The 17,996-nt window shown below is 40.8% G+C and overlaps 1 long non-coding RNA gene across 1 annotated transcript in view; it reads right to left on the bottom strand.

The window, feature by feature from the left end:
- Positions 1-17,996, bottom strand: part of LOC144259452 (uncharacterized) — a 202,130-nt gene that overhangs the window by 116,291 nt on the left and 67,843 nt on the right. Inside the window, exon 2 of the long non-coding RNA XR_013344844.1 lies at positions 8,114-8,177. This is a non-coding gene — a long non-coding RNA (uncharacterized LOC144259452). The remainder of the gene's footprint in view (positions 1-8,113; positions 8,178-17,996) is intronic.

Consider the following 17,996-nt stretch of genomic DNA (forward strand, 5'->3'; position numbering starts at 1 on the left):
AACGAATATTGAAGCCCCTTCGATCTGTTCATGGAGGGCTGTAATGGCAGTGAGGTATACTTTAATAGAGCTTAGAACTAACCCCATTTCCTTCAGTTCTAGTAGGTAGTCTAGGATCATAGAGAGAGGCGCCTTGGTCGCATCCAGCTGTTTTTGCTGACACCAAAGGGAAATCTTCTCTACTTGAGGCAGTAAGAATCTTCTCTACTTGTGGCACCATTTCTAGTGGTGAGGGGATGGCTATTTAGTAATACCTGTTTTACTTTCTCCAAACAGTTCGATTCCCCATGTTGGAACAGAGAGGAAACACGCTTTGAGATGGAGTTTCGCTAGGTCTGGATGGAGCGTCAGGCCGTTGTTCTGGGACAGGAGGTCTGTCCGGAAAGGCAGCAGTTGTAAGGCACAGACTGCTAGACGTGAGAGGTATGGAAACCAAGTCTGTCTGGGCCACGTGGGGACAACGAGAATTATGTATGCTCTGTTGAGTCATATCTTGCAGATGACCCATGGGATCAGTGATATCGGCAGAAAGGCATACATGAGTGACGTAATCCACGGGATGAGGAAGGCATCCCATAACGATACCAGTGCCAGGCCTGCCCTGGAGCAAAACAGTGGACATTTGTGATTTGCCACTGAGGCGAAAAGGTCGATTACTGGGTGACCCCATTTTTGGAATATTGTGTCGAGAACACTGTTGTGGGTTTCCCACTCATGTTCCTGTGAGAAGTGCCTGCTGAGGTTGTCGGCTGGAGTGTTTTGGCACCCTGATAGGTATGATGCTGTGATGTTTATATTGTTGCGGATGCAGAAGTTCCATAAATTCATGATTTCTACGCATAGCTAGCGAGACCTGGCTCCTCCTTGGCGATTGATGTAAAACATGCACACCACATTGTTGGTGAGAACAGAGATTGAGATTTCTCGTATGAGTGGGAGGAAGTGTCAGCATGCATTGTGTACCTCATGGAGTTCCAGGAGATTGATATGTAGTCGGGTTTCTGTTGCAGACCACTTGTCTTGTACATTGTGGTGACACAAGTGAGCGCCTCAACCTATCAAGGAGGCATTTGTTGTAATAGTCACTGATGGGGGGGTCTTGTTGAAAGGGAATCACAGAGCACACATTCCCTGGCTTTGTCCACCATTGTAGGAAGAGGATAACCCTTGGTGGTAGTGTCACACGTCTGCTGAGAGAGCGTTTGCTGGGTGCACAGACAGTGCTCAACCAGTGCTGCAGATAGCGCATATGGAGTCTGGCATACTTTACTAAGGAAGTTGTAGCTGCCATATGTCCCAGAATCTGAAGGCATGTCCTCACTGAAGTTTGTGGGCTGACAGTCACCATGGAAATAAGATTGATCAGCGTAGTGAATCTGCTGTATGGCAATATTGCCCCAGCTTGTATGGAGTCTAGGTCTGCTCCGATAAACTCCAATTGCTGGGTTGGTTCCAGGGTGGATTTCTTTTCATTTATCTGTAGACCTAGCTGGTGAAATAGATCTATTGTGGTCTTCAGCATGCCTGCCGTCTCTTGTCGGTTGGTACCCTTGAGAAGGCAATCGTCCAAAGAGGGGAAGTTTATGACCCCTTTGCATCGTAAATGTGCTACTACTACCGCAAGTGTTTTTGAGACCACGCGGGGAGCAGTAGACAGTCTGAAGGGAAGGACCCTGTATTGGTAGTGGTTGCGTCCTCCTGTGAACCTCAGGAACCGTCTGTAGGCAGGATGTATTGTAATATGGAAGTATGCTTCTTGGATGTCGAGGGCTCCAAACCAGTCCCCCTCATCTAGTGCTGGGATTATTGTGGCCAGAGTGACCATTTTGAACCTCTGGTTGTGTATGAAACTGTTCAGTTTTCGGAGATCTAAGATTGGTCTCCATCCCCCTCCTTTCTTCTCGGTCAGGAAATATTTGGAATAAAAACCCTCCCTCGGTATTGATGTGGTACTGGTTCTACAGCACCCAGCAGTAGGAGGTGCTCTACTTCCTGTTGCAGAAGGTGCTCATGAGAGGGGTCCCTGAAGAGAGACAGGGAAGAGGGGACAGCGCTGAAAGGAATGGTGTAGCCAGATTGTATGATCTCCAAAACCCATTGATCTGTGGTTATCGCAGCCCAGGCATGGTAAAATGGGCATAGGCGGTGACCAAAATTGTGGGATGGGGTATCTATTGGTGCTAGAGGTGTGGGGAGGTCATGCATACCCTCGACCAAGACTTCAAAATTGTGGCTTTGATGTAGATGGACGGGTGGACGAGGCCTGGTTCTGTAGAGCTCGTCGTCTCTGAGCCCGTTGTTTGCGTCTGTTCTGAGTGAAGTATCTTGGTTGTTGACGGTTAAACAAGGTGTCTCGTGACCTCTGGTATGGTGTAAAGTGAGGGCATTTGTCAGGGGGTGGTTGTATGCCTAGTATATGCAGCGCCATTCGGAAGGCCTTCATGGTATGGAGGACGTCGTCTGTTTGAGACGAGAATAGTTTATCCCTATCAAAGGGGAGGTCCTCCACTTTTAGTTGCAGTTCGTTTGGAATTCCCAAAGCCTGCAACCATGATGTTCTTCTTATAACTACAGCTGTTCAGGCAGCTGTGTCCGCTACATCCATTGAGGCTTGCAGCGTTGTGCGGGCTATTAACTGACCCTCGTTGATAATGGCATTGAGTTGAGGACGTTTATGCTCGGGGAGGTCCTCCATGAGCTCCTGTATTTTACATCAAGTGGGGAGGTGTTGCAATCTCTTGGAGGACAGGATTAGAATTCAACATGATCTTGAAGAACTGGGGAATTAGTCTGAAATCCACAAGATGACATTTAATAAAGACAAGTGCAAAGTACTACACTTGGGAAGGAAAAAATCAAATGCACAGATAAAAAATGGGGAATAGCTGGCTAGTTGGTGGCACTACTGAAAAGAATGTGGGAGCTACAGGGGATCACAAATTGAATACAAGTCAACAGTGTGAGGCAGTTGTGAAAAAGGCTAATAACATTCTGGGCTTTTATTAAGAGTAGTTTCATATGTAAGACATTGGTATTTTTTCTGTTGCACTCAGCAACGGTGAGGCCTCACCTGGAGTACCTTGTCCAATTCTGTATGCCACACTTTAGGAAAGATGTGAATAAACTGGAGAGAGTCCAGAGGTGAGCAAAGAAAACGACTGAAGATTTAGAAAACCTGACCGATAAGGAAAGGTTAAAAAAAACTAAGTGTGTTTATCCTGGAGAGAAGAATGAGGTGAGACCTGATGATAGCCTTCAAAATACACTAAGAGCTGTTATAAAGAGGATGATCAATTGTTCCCCATGTCCATGGAAGGTAGGATAAGACATAATGGGCTTAATCTGTAGGGAGATTTTGGTTAAATATTAGGAAAAACCTTGTAAATATAAAGGGTAGTTAAAGCTGGAATAGCCTTCCAAGGGAGGTTGTGGAATCCCCATCATTGGAGGTTTTTAAGAAGAGGTTAGAAAAACACATGTCAGAAATGGTCTAGATTTACTTAGCCTTACCTCAGTGCAGGGGGCTGGACTTGATGAATACTCTAGATCCCTTCCAGACCTAAATTTCTATTATTCTATTATTTTCATTTGCCTTGCTTACAGAGGGGCACTTAACTGAGCCAGGATTTTACCTAAATATTAGCACCGAATAAATGTGTTCCAATTTTTTAAAAAGATGTTTGCAGAATTGAGGGTTTTAAACATATTCAAGAGAAAAAACATTTGCTAGGGAGGTAAACTATGGAGTATAAGTGGAGCCACTAGGCTCCAAAGGAAAGCTACCAAAGGAAAGGAGATAGAAGAAAGACTTGTAAAACGTGTGGTTTTACAACCAACAAAACAACTTACTTTAAAAGGAATCAGAGTAGCAGCCATGTTAGTCGGTATTCACAAAAAGAAAAGGAATACAGACTAACACGGCTGCTACTCTGAAACCTGTCATTATGCAAGGCACTGAATTTAGCCGTATGGAGTGGAAATCTATCAACTTCATGAAAAAACTTGTACAGATACACACAGACATCATCTTCCTTTCCAAATGCAAACAGATGGACATCATACCGAAAGGACTGAAGGTAAAAAATCCATTACAATCTACATATCACACAGACTATGCTGACAGCTTGTGCCACATGCTCTCAAAGGAACAGCGGAACCACCTGACCAACATCCTCTACAGCAAACAGGGAAAGATTAAGAATGAGCGCTCAAAACTGGATACTCTCATAAAAAAAACAACCTTCCACACAAACTTCCTCGTGGCTGGACTTTACAAAAACTAGACAAGCCATTTACAACACACACTTTGCTTCTCTACAAAAGAAAAAGGACACTAAACTTTCTAAACTACTACATGCCACAAGGGGCCACAACAGTGGTTCCCTTAACCCACCCAGCAATATTGTTAATCTATCCAACTATACTCTTAGCCCAGCAGAAGAATCTGTCCTATCTTGGGGTCTCTCCTTCTGCCCCTCCACCCCCATGAACATGATACAGTTCTGTGGTGACCTAGAATCTTATTTTCGACATCTCCGACTCAAGGAATATTTCCAACACACCTCTGAACAACATACTAAGACCTTCCTACCAACACTACAAAAAAAGAAGGATTCTGGGTGGACTCCTCCTGAAGGTTGAAACAACAGACTGGACTTCTACATAAAGTGCTTCCACCGACGTGCACGGGCTGAAATTGTGGAAAAGCAGCATCACTTGCCCCATAACCTCAGCTGCGCAGAACACAATGCCACCCACACCCTCAGAAACAACTCGGACATCATAATCAAAAAGACTGACAAAGGAGGTGCTGTCGTCATCATGAATAGGTCAGAATATGAACAAGAGGCTGCTAGGCAGCTATCCAACACCACTTTCTACAAGGCATTACCCTCTGATCCCACTGAGGGTTACCAAAAGAAACTACACCATTTGCTCAAGAAACTCCCTGAAAAAGCACAAGAACAAATCCGCACAGATACACCCCTGGAACCCTGACCAGGGGTATTCTACCTGCTACCCAAGATCCATAAACCTGGAAATCCTGGACTCCCCATCATCTCAGGCATTGGCACCCTGACAGCACGATTGTCTGGCTATGTAGACTCCCTACTCAGGCCCTATGCTACCAGCACTCCCAGCTATCTTGGAGACACCACTGACTTCCTGAGAAAACGACAATCCATCGGTGATCTTCCTGAAATCACCATCCTGACCACTATGGATGTAGAAGCCGTCTACACCAACATTCCACACAAAGATGGACTACAAGCAGTCAGGAACAGTATCCCCGATAATGTCACGGCAAACCTGGTGGCTGAACTTTGTGACTTTGTCCTCACCCATAACTATTTCACATCTGGGGGCAATGTATACCTTCAAATCAGTGGCACTGCTATGGGTACCTGCATGGCCCCACAGTATGCCAACATTTTTATGGCTGACTTAGAACAACGCTTCCTCAGCTCTCATCCCCTAATGCCCCTACTCTACTTGCACTACATTGAGGACATCTTCATCATCTGGACCCATGGAAAAGAAGCCCTTGAGGAATTCCACCATGATTTCAACAATTTCCATCCCACCATCAACCTCAGCCTGGACCAGTCCACACAAGAGATCCACCTCCTAGACACTACGGTGCTAATAAGCGATGGTCACATAAACACCACCCTATACCGGAAACCTACTGACCGCTATTCCTACCTACATGCCTCCAGTTTTCATCCAGACCACACCTCACGATCCATTGTCTATGGGCAAGTTCTACGATACAACCACATTTGCTCCCACCCCTCAGACAGAGACAAATGCCTACAAGATCTCTTTCAAGAATTCTTACAACTACAGTACCTACCTGCTGAAGTGAAGAAACAGACTGACAGAGCCAGAAGAGTACCCAGAAGTCACCTACTACAGGACAGGCCCAACAAAGAAAATAACAGAACGCCACTAGCCATCACCTTCAGCCCCCAACTGAAACCTCTCCAACGCATCATCAATGATCTACAACGTATCCTGAAGGACGACCCATCACTCTCACAAATCTTGGGAGACAGGCCAGTCCTTGCTTACAGACAGCCCCCCAATCTGAAGCAAATACTCACCAGCAACCACACACCACACAACAGAACCGCTAACCCAGGAACCTATCCTTGCAACAAAGCCCATTGCCAACTGTGTCCACATATCTATTTAGGGGGCACCACCATAGGGCCTAATCACATCAGCCACACTATCAGAGGCTCATTCACCTGCACATCTACCAATGTGATATATGCCATCATGTGCCAGCAATGCCCCTCTGCCATGTACACTGGTCAAACTGGACAGTCTCTGTGTAAAAGAATAAATGGACACAAATCAGATGTCAAGAACTATAACATTCAAAAACCAGTTGGAGAACACTTCAATCTCTCTGGTCACTCGATTTCAGACCTAAAAGTTGCAATTCTTCAACAAAAAAACTTCAAAAACAGACTCCAACGAGAGACTGCTGAATTGGAAGTAATTTACAAACTGGATACAATTAACTTAGGCTTGAATATAGACTGGGAGTGGATGGGTCATTACACAAAGTAAAACTATTGTCCTTTGTTTATTTCCCCCCCACACACACACACACCCCACTGTTCTTGTGAACTGCTGGAAATGGCCCACCTTGATTATCACTACAAAAGGGTTTTTTCCCCCGCTCTCCTGCTGGTAATAGCTCACCTGAAGTGATCACTCTCGTTACAGTGTGTATGGTAACACCCATTGTTTCATGTTCTCTATGTATATAAATCTCCCCACTGTATTTCCCACTGAATGCATCCGATGAAGTGAGCTGTAGCTCACAAAAGCTCATGCTCAAATAAATTTGTTAGTTTCTAAGGTGCCACATGTACTCCTTTTCTTTTAAAGGGCATGTTTGAACCATAATGTCTTTTAAATTACAACTTACACTTAAAACTTAAACTTACAAAACCCATGTGCACTGACTTTTGGGAAGGCAAAAGAGTTAAAGAATGTTTTTTCATTAACACTCCCCCAGAGCACTATAGCTCATTCAGAGACAGACATTCCAATAGTATGGTTCTGGGTACAGTTGAAAGAGCATAGATTTGGCAGATGTTCAGATACAGAACAGAACAAAACTAGCCAGCAGAGACTGTCTTGCTGTCCTGACACTAGTACAACCTGTTAAAAATATTAATGTTTCCTTCAATGTAAATGAATTCAAATATTGTTTTCCTGAATAATAAAATATTTGAAACACACTTCATGACTTCAAGCATGAGATACCATGCAGTACTTACACCCTAACAGAAGGCATTAACCACAGGGGTGGAAGATAAATTACACCTACAAACCTTTCTTCTTTTATTCTGCTTTTCTGAAAGACTGCAATAAAAAGTCATATAACATGCGATGGGGAAAGAGCAAGCAAAGGACTAAGCAATTAAATTCGACTGAAAACAAATACATCTATAATATGAATGAAAGATGCATTGAAATATTTGACACTTGTTTTCCTGCAAGAAGACTTAGCTTTTCACAAGAATCTTTTTTTTAAAGAAAGAACAAGACAATGATGACACTCCACAAAAAGAAAAGTGTAAGTGCCAATCAAAAGCTCCATACAAAAGGCAACAAGGTGTGTCCAAACTATTAATGATACTAAGGGATTCCCCACTCCCGCCCACCCCGGCATTTCATTTTTGAAAGAAGTAAATAAACTAAAAATCACCAAATCATTTTAAAGGGCAGTTTCACTCTAAAACATCAAACTCCACAATATCATTTTTACAGTCACAATTTATGGTCTCTCAGTAACTTCTAAATCAAATTTTCCACAAGTCACAAAAAATGTTTTGTTTTCCCAGAAGTGCCAGCACTAAAAACAATCTGGACTCCAAAAATCAAGTAGTGTCCCTTTTCTTTTCATGTACCACCTCTGGTAACAAAGAATGTTCTGGCAAAACTCAGGTATGTAACGTGTGTACAAACCCCAATCATCGGGAGAGAGCCCCAGAGCAGCAGGACTGTCTACAGGAACTTTGTCAGCTGGAAAAGACAAAAGCACTTGTGTTTTCCCACTGTCTTCTTTTCTGTGTCCCTGAGTACCCACCTGGGAACCTCTGCTTTCCTTAGACAAGTTCCTTAGCAATCGGATTATATTCTGAGATTTCTTTCTGAAATAGAAAGAGTTAGAGACTTTAAGAAAGAAAAAAAGCAAGTAAGCAGCAAGCACAGGTCATTTGACAGGCTATACTAAGTAAGCTCGTCCAAATCCCAAATTAAATTCCAAAGCACATAGCTCTCAAAATTAGATTATAATCAAATAAATTTTGGTCCTGAGCACAACATCATGGCATTTCCAGTAAGCTAACTTATCTTTCTTCTTCCTCGTCTTTTGCTAGAGAGAGATCAAAAAGGCTTCTCTCTAGTCCTTTATTTTGAAGGTGTCATGATTCAAAAACCCCTTATCCAATTTACTTGAAGTTTGGGAGAAAAATGGTGTCCTAACTCCACACCTAACCAATATGACTGATTTAAGAGAGGGAGCAAAGCAGTTTATAATGGAAACTCAGCTGCAACTTTAACATTGGAATAAATGCTGTTACTCTGTACTACCACACAATCTATACTTGCAGAAGAATTTACTGGCAATAGCAACAATTAGGTCTCCTAGGGAGCAAAAACAAGGTAAAATGGTATGATGCATGTTAAGAAAATGAAAAGGAACCTGTAACAAGAAAGAGACTTTAGGAGAAATGCTTAACTGAATGACATTAAACTAGTATCAATTTATAGAATACTCCCACACCAGAGATCAGGATGAAATTAGCTCTTGTCACTGTTAGAGTGAAATCAAACCCCCATTCTTTCCCACTGGCCTTCCTGCAACTACATAAGACTCCTGCATGGCCCAGGAATCATTTCTCTATAGAAAAAATATTTATGGTGCTGAATGAAGGAGAGGTAGAGACCATGGATTTTCAGACAAACTTGTTTTGTTAGCACCTAGATACTGCAGTAATAGGTGAGCCATAAACATGGCTGTTCAAGTCACAGCTTTCTCACAATGTTCCTTCATGACACTTAGGGGTACATAAACTCTCCCTTATGAAAGTTAAGATCAGATCATCATCTCCTTGGAAAACATAAAGGAAACAACCAGTGGCGGATTAATGATTTTGCCACCCCTGGCCCCTTATGAACTTATTTTAGTCTTTGTACAAATTCGTTTGAACCCACCGGTAGCTGTTTCCTGCTGCAAGCCTGGGAGGGAGGGGGTAGAAGCGGAGCAGCGGTGCACTCGGGGGAGGAGGCAGCAGTGGAGCGGAGGTGAGCTGGGGCGGGGAGCGGTTCCTCTGCCCCCCAGCCCGGGTTACTTGCTGCGGCCCTCCCCGCGCCCCCAGCTCACCTCTGCTCCACCTCCTCCCCTGAGCGCACTGCCGCTCTGCTTCTCCTCCCTCCCAGCACTTTCGTGCGGCAAGCCTGGGAGGGATGAGGAAGGAGGGGAAACGTGGAGCGCCCGCAGGAGGAGGCAGGGCCGCGGATTTTGGGGGCGGAGTTGGGACCGGGGGGGAGGGCATGAGCACCCACCAGTGCCGGGTAAAGTCAGCGCCTATGGCTATTATAAATTTGCCACCCCTGCAAATTTGCCACCTTAGGCCTAGGCCTTCTTGGCCTAGGCGATAATACACCACTGGAAACAACCCTGGCAGAAAAAGGAAGGGCTAATATACTGATAATAGCTACCAAGTTCTCAGACTTATTTTCAGAGATGCTGAGGCCCTCCAGATATCATTGATGTCAATGGGAGTTGTGGGTGCTAAGCACATCTGATAAGGTGTGGTGTACAGAGTTTTAAAAATTGTTTTGACTTGGTTACTGTACCTTGAAGGTCTGGAACATTCTGTGCTGGAGTTCAAAAGACTTGTTGGGTGGACAGGGTTGGAACGTGAATTGGGTTGGAAACCTGAACCCAGAAGTAAAGTGGTATCGAATGCAGCCTGGAAATAAGGCCCCCATGCTAACTTGGTTTACATTTATTTTATTTTAGCTCCTCCTTATTTCCATAAAATTACCCACTCTAGTTCTTTAAAACGGCGTGATTGGCTTATTTAGGTCTTGCAATATAAGTAATTAGTAGAGCTGTCGATTAATCGCAGTTAACTCGTGATTAACTCAAAAAATTAATTAGGATTAATTGCAGTTTTAATCACACTGTTACACAATAGAATACCAATTGAAATTTAAATATTTGGATGTTTTCCTATATTTTCAAATATATTGATTTCAATTACAATGCAGAATACAAAGTGTACACTGCTCACTTTATATTAATTTTATTACCAATATTTGCACAGTAAACGTGATAAAAGAAATAGTATTTTTCAATTCATCGCATACAGGTACTGTAATGCATTTATCATGAAAGTACAATTTACAAATGTAGATTTTTTTTTGTTATTTAACTGCACACAAAAACAAAACAATGTAAAACTTTAGAGCCTATAAGTCCTACTTCTTGTTCAGCCAATTGCTAAGACAAACAAGTTTGTTTACATTTACAGGAGATAATGCTGCCCGCTTCTTATTTACAATGGCACCTGAAAGCAAGAACTGGCATTTGCATGGCATTTTTGTAGCTGGAATTGCAAGGTATTTATGTGCCAGACACGCTAAATATTTGTATGCCCCTTCATGCTTTAGCCACCATTCCAGGGGACATGCTTCCATGTTAGTAACGCTTGTTAAAAAAAATAATGCATTAATTAAATTTGTGACTGAACTCCTTGGGGGGAGAACTGTATGTTTCCTGCTCAGTTTTACCCGCATTCTGCCATATATTTCATGTTATAGCGGTCTTGGATGATGAGCTGGCATATTGTTCATTTTAAGAACACTTTCACTGCAGATTTGATAAAATGCAAAAGTGGTACTAATGTAAGATTTCTAAAGATAGCTACAGCACTCAATCCAAGGTTTAAGAATCTGAAGTGCCTTGTAAAATCTGAGAGGGACCAGGTGTGGAGCATGCTTCCAGAAGTCTTAAAAGAGCAACACTGCGATGCGGATACCGCAGATCCTGAACCACCAAAAAAAGAAAATCAACCTTCTGCTAGTGGCATCTGACTCAGATGATGAAAATCAACATGCATCGGTCCGCACTGCTTTTAATTGTTATCAAGCAGAACCCATCATCAGCATGGATGCATCTCCTCTGGAATGGTGGCTGAAACATGAAGGGACATATGAATCTTTAGCACATCTGGCACGTAAATATCTTGCGACACCAGCTACAATAGTGCCATGCAAACAACTGTTCTCACTTTCAGATGACACTGTAAACAAGAAGTGGACAGCATTATCTCCTGCAAATGGAAACAAACCTGTTTGTCTAAGCAATTGGCTGAAGAAGAAGTAGGGCTGAGTGGACTTGTAGGCTCTAAAGTTTTGCATTGTTTTGTTTTTGAGTGCAGGCTTTTTTCTGTACATAATTCTACATTTGTAAGTTCAACTTTCATGATAAAGAGATTGTACTACAGTACTTGTATTAGGTGAATTGAAAAATACAATTTCTTTTATTTTTTTACAATGCATATATTTGTAATCAAAAATATAAAGTGAGCTCTGTACACTTTGTATTCTGTGTTGTAATTGAAATCAATATATTTGAAAATGTAGCAAACATCCAAAAATATTTAAATAAATGGTATTCTATTATTAACAGCATGATTAATTTTTTTAATTGCTTGACAGCCCTAGTAATTAGTAATTGCTTCAAGGAAGCCCTAACAGCCAATGCAAGGGTTGCCTCTATCTGCTTGAGACAGGAAGCAAAGCAGATGTAATTTGCCCATGTAGGTACCACAGTATCATCCAAACTCTGTTTTTTCCTATCATTGCCTCTAGGAGGAGGGATCCAACCTGGTACCTTTGGATTTTAAAGCATGAGCCTCTACTGCCTGAGTTAAAGGACCCATCTCTGCTAGCCAAGGCTCTAGCCAGCTTATCAACCTCTCTGAGTGTCCCAGTCACCATTAGAAGGGAACAGATCACCACACTGAGTTGTTGTAGATTACACATAGCATTATATATAACTTAAGCAAATTATAAAATTTTCACAGAACATCTGTGAATGTTAATTTTAAAAAAGTAAAACTGCAAAGAAAATAAATCTGCAATTATGTTTCAAAACATCATACTGGATGTCATAAATATAAAGGGAAGGGTAAACCCCTTTGAAATCCCTCCTGGCCTCTCACCTGTAAAGGGTTAAGAACCTAAAGGTAACCTCGCTGGCACCTGATCAAAATGACCAATGAGGAGACAAGATACTTTCAAAAGCTGGGAGGAGGGAGAGAAACAAAGGGTCTGTGTCTGTCTGTATGCTGGTCTTTGCCAGGGGTAGACCAGGAATGGAGTCTTAGAACTTTTAGTAAGTAATCTAGCTAGGTATGTGTTAGATTATGATTTCTTTAAATGGCTGGGAAAAGAATTGTGCTGAATAGAATAACTATTTCTGTCTGTGTATCTTTTTTGTAACTTAAGGTTTTGCCTAGAGGGGTTCTCTATGTTTTTGAATCTAATTACCCTGTAAGATATCTACCATCCTGATTTTACAGGGGGGATTTCTTTATTTCTATTTACTTCTATTTTTTATTAAAAGTCTTCTTGTAAAAAATTGAATGCTTTTTCATTGTTCTCAGATCCAAGGGTTTGGGTCTGTGGTCACCTATGCAAATTGGTGAGGCTTTTTATCCAACATTTCCCAGGAAAGGGGGGGTGAAAGTGTTGGGAGGATTGTTCATTGTTCTTAAGATCCAAGGGTCTGGGTCTGTAGTCACCTAGGCAAATTGGTGAGGCTTTTTACCAAACCTTGTCCAGGAAGTGGGGTGCAAGGTTTTGGGAAGTATTTTGGGGGGAAAGACGCGTCCAAACAGCTCTTCCCCAGTAACCAGTATTAGTTTGGTGGTGGTAGCGGCCAGTCCAAGGACAACGGGGGGAATATTTTGTACCTTGGGGAAGTTTTTGACCTAAGCTGGTAAAGATAAGCTTAGGAGGTTTTTCATGCAGGTCCCCACATCTGTACCCTAGAGTTCAGAGTGGGGGAGGAACCTTGACACTGGAACACAAATTGGAAAAAAATGTAAGACTTTAACTTTAAATTCCATATTTCTTAGTACCCTTCCCCTCCTTACTGCTCCCTGGTACTCACAAGTTTGGAGTGAACTCATTCTTGCTGTAATTTCTTCACTTTTGTCATTTTGTGATATAAGCTTAGTATTATTTCAGCATAATTGTTGTATTTATGTGTTTTCAGTAACAGTTATGTGGCAAAGTCAAATATCATTTACAGTATATTGAAAAAACAAAAATATTAAAAATCAAAAAAACTAAATTATATCTCCTATCGTCTACTTTCAGAAAGCATCTTTCTTCTTCCTATGCTGTCTTTTATTAAAATCTAATACTAATACCGGGTTAATGTGACAGCTCTGAGTATTCAAACCAGGTTTGGAAGAAAAGAAGGTTTTATTACTTTTGCAAAGAAACATAGATAACTTAAAAGTAAAAGAAGGATGAAAAAAATCTACCAATTCTGAAAATAAATAGGAAAGAATGTATAAGCTAAAAAAATTCCAATATTTCTAGTTAATTAGGCTGTGAAGTTTAAGATAAAAATACTAATTCTCTCTGTGGTATGTTATATAGAGTTCCGTTGCTCCCAGATACCCATCTCTCCCAATATAAATTACCTTTATGCGATTCAAATAAAACACTTGGGTAACACTGAAAATTGTCTGATTTTAAGGATAGCATTATAAAGGTGGTATCGTGTATTAAATATAGATATATACCACTAATGAGAATTAGAATTTGGATTCGTCAAACCAAAAAATATACATAAAACAACTCAAAAATAGGTTTACTCCTGCTGGAATTCTTCAGGCGTGTTATGACTTCAAATGCAACAGTTGCAAAATTCCAGCTGGAGTTCAGCTTCTTAAAAAGCCATTAGACATCAAAGCATAAGTCATTCTTCAGTGAACATTAAATGACAAAGTTTGGATGCCATTAGTGAAGTTGAACGTTAGGGTTTTTGTAAATCATTAAAACAGACGCAACTCAGTGTTCCAGTTATGTCAACATTTTAGAAAGCTTGGAAAATGATGTATTATTACAAACTTGTCCTTGTGGATGGGCCTTAACAATAACACCAAATCCAAAACAGCCCTGCAGTTTTGTTAAGTTTGAATTCTGAACCAAATTCTCATCTGAATTGCTTAGCTTGAGTCTATCTCTAGATAGGATAACACAAAAGAGATCTTCTTACCTTCTTTTTTTTTTTTCCTGTGACTCAGTTACAGTAGTACAGGCCCGCACCTTGTCAAGTAGGTGCAATCAGTTGGAACCAAGGGCTTTTTAGCCCCCTGAATTGCTACCTTCTCCGCATGATGCTGCCCTTCTATTGAGAAGTGGTTCATTTCAGAACACTGCAGCACATTAATTTCCACAGTTGGAGAGAAATGGATGTTATAGAGTCAAACTGATATAATCTGTTTATTTATCAACGCTACATATGCAAGTTCTGTTACTCAAATAGAGACAGACCAAACTTTACACAGGCAGCTCTGGAATCTCCAGCTCAGTCACCAGGCAACTGTCTCCATTGCTGTCCTTCCAGGTCTTCCATCATCCATCCATCTCCTCCTGGCTGGCTGCCATTTCACCCTCCAGTTGAGAGCCAGTATAGCAGTAGCAGATGCATCACCAACCCCCACTGCCAAACTGCTACTGCTCAGATTCATTGCAATAGCTACACAGGTTACTATTTAGAGAAACCAACAGATAGATAACCAACACTTCTTCACAAAGGCACTAGACCAGTTTGCAAGCCAAGCAAAGTGAGCTGGTGATAGAGTCCTGTAGAATGCTCAGTATATGATGCATTTGAGGAACTTCTTCTATAGAAGAGGTTGTGAAAGAAATAAGCAGTGACTCTGGGCTTGTTCATTTAAAAGAAAATTATAACTTTTGGAAAAGAAAGAAAAACCACAAAAGACAAAAGAAAATATTCTTCCATAGCTGCACATTTCTGCCTGATCTCTACTGAACCAGGAATCAAACTAATTAATATAGACTGAGGAAAAGCAATGCAGCCTGAGGCCATGAAACATTCTGAACAATCAGATGGGAGGGAAAGTGGTAGCCTGATACCTCTACCGTGTATTCCTGAGGCACATAAAAAGATAAATCTTTGTTTTGCTCTCCACTCTTAGCCCTTGTTCATTTCTCTCACTCAGCTTTCTTCTGAGCTCCTCATTAAGTTCTTTTGGATTGTTCTACTTTGTTAATAGTTCCTATTGTTTATTCACTTGCTGCTGCTATTCTCCATCACCTAGTAGCAATGATATTGTCACTAGCATCCATGTAGGGTGATCACCATAGACCATGGAGCCTGGCAAGATAATCAAGAGAAAGGAACATATGAATTATAAATCAGAGGGAGGATGTCACTCACAACCAGAAGGTGACCATGAACATCATGAATACACAGAAGGGTGGGATGGGTGCAGAATATAATCATAGTTAGGATGAGGCTGGATAAACTCAAGTATCTGATTTTACATAGGGTCCTACAGAACATATAACTGCCCTGGGGAGAAACTACAATATCCACCAATGTAGGTTAATAGCTTATGAATCACAGAACAGACTCAATCCAGTTCATTCTTTTCTTCTTAAAGACCTACTATCATGAGTCTTTCTGTCCTTGAAGGAGCTCATGATATTATCGATACTGGCAGTATACTGTATATGGTAGAGAAAGACCCATGTATTTGAATTACTTCCACCAGAAATGCTGGAAATCTTTCAAAGTAAAACGCTTTGATATGACTCTCTCATGTCAGTAGCCTGCGGTACAAAGTGTCTTAAAAAAAACAGATTAGATTTGTCTAACTGCTTTCTAAACAGATTCAATCCTTAAAATGGAATGAAATTTATTTTTCTTTCTACATTTTAAATAATTTAGTTTTTAAATAATTAAGTGGTTTATTTTAATAAGTTTCTTCTGAACTAAACAGGAAACAACAAAACTGAAAAGTGAACAGAATTTATTAGGAATATGATCGCTTGAGTAGGTTGCAGTAATTTAAAAAATCCATTATACATAATTTAAAAACTTGATTAATATAACTGCAGATTTCCTCAAAGTGTTTTAGTTTAACATATATAGCATATGTAAATAATTACATAGTAAATGGTGGGGGAATTTCAAACTCTGATCGTAGTATGTATATTACCAAAGCCATTCTAGAATGTTCTTAAAATTAGAATTTGGTTTCTCATCTTCATGAATAATTAGCTTTGCACACATACACATACACTCTCACCCCGTTTGCTCCATCTATACAGCTGGATATTAGGATTTTTTTTTTAAACAGCCAGCTAATGTACAGTAGTTGAATGAGATAGATGAAGATACCCAAGAGGAAATGTGTCATTAAACAAAGTAGAGAATAATTTTTTAGAAATTCCAGAATATTTTGTTCTGGGCTCATTTTACAATGAGAAAAGTAAAACTCTCTTACAGCTGCCCAAGGTGGGAAGTTGTGTAAGCAGAGCCACTGAGCCCTTTCACACACTCGCAGCTGTTCAGCAATGTCAAAGTAACACGCATGCTGAGGGTAGCATCTGTGTGCCAGACCTTCTCAGGTGCATTTATGCACCAAAGATTATACTATCTGCTCAGCCTCTCCCTAGTCCTTGCTACTGGGCTTGGACAGGAGCCACCAACTGGATTGAAATCTTAAGCATTAGGCCGTATCTAACCCAATGCAGTGTTACTCAAATAGTTGATGGCACATTCACCCAGTTTAACAAACATCAAGTTTAACTTTGCATGTGCAGGAGTTAGGTAATGAAGCTGTTTAAAAGACTGTCTAAAAATGTTATGATTGCCTATCTTGCAGAAAGGAGACAATTTGCAGCCAAGTAGTTGGTACATTTTCCTAGCGTATTATGTTTCTCAACACATATTACTGTGGGTGGAGATTATCCTCCCTTTTCTTCAACAGAAAAATGACTTGCCTCCGAGAGTAAACAGAATCTGTCATTCTGAGGGCTGATAAATGCTAACCACCTCTGGAGGTGTTCTTTACTAACATCTTAAAAATAGGGAAATAGCATATCATGGGATCCAGGGAAAAAAGAAAGGTTGCAGGTGGGTGGGCAGAAGGGTGAGAAATACCACAATTTAAACATGGATATATTTAGTGTCTAGTTCACACTGGCAATGACAAATAAAATACTCTTTAAAAATACAGTCCACTGTTTAATTAACTAATGATGTTTATATTACATAGCATTTTGCCAGTGAAAGAGGACAGAAAAATGTGCTTTACTAATAAACAAGTTATTTGTTCAGTGATGAGCACAAAACGAACATCGATGGTGGTGGTGAAACTAAATGAACATGATAGTTCCTTTCTAGCCTTAAACCTGTCAATCTATAAAGACAGTTTAGGGAAACCTATATATTTGTATCAAGAAAGTGGTATTAATTTTCCCTTTCTCCACCCGAAGGATTCCTGGGAAGCACTTCAAATATTAGCTCCCTTTATACTGTGTTTTGTTCAGGAAGACCAGAATCTAGGAATAGAAGCCATATTGGAATAGAAGATTCATGAGAAATGCCATTGAATACAGGGTCGTGAGTTCCCCACAACACAGGCTTTAACAACACACTAAAAAGGACATTTAGCTAGAAGAGTAAAAATCTGAAACCAGTAAAGCATAACTAAAAAGAAGCTAGAGAAACCCACATATAACAAATCTGAAACAAGAATTTCTCGGTCAAGGAAGGCAGTTCTATTTTTCTAATCATTGCTGCATTCTTCAACTCTTGAAATGCTTATCAAATAATGTCACATCAGGTGCAAGAGAAGTGGGATGCAAGTCCTATTGCTTGGCTCAAACAGCCTGAAGAAAAA

This window comes from Eretmochelys imbricata, chromosome 1 (assembly GCF_965152235.1).
Source record: "Eretmochelys imbricata isolate rEreImb1 chromosome 1, rEreImb1.hap1, whole genome shotgun sequence".
Lineage (NCBI taxonomy): Eukaryota > Metazoa > Chordata > Testudines > Cheloniidae > Eretmochelys > Eretmochelys imbricata.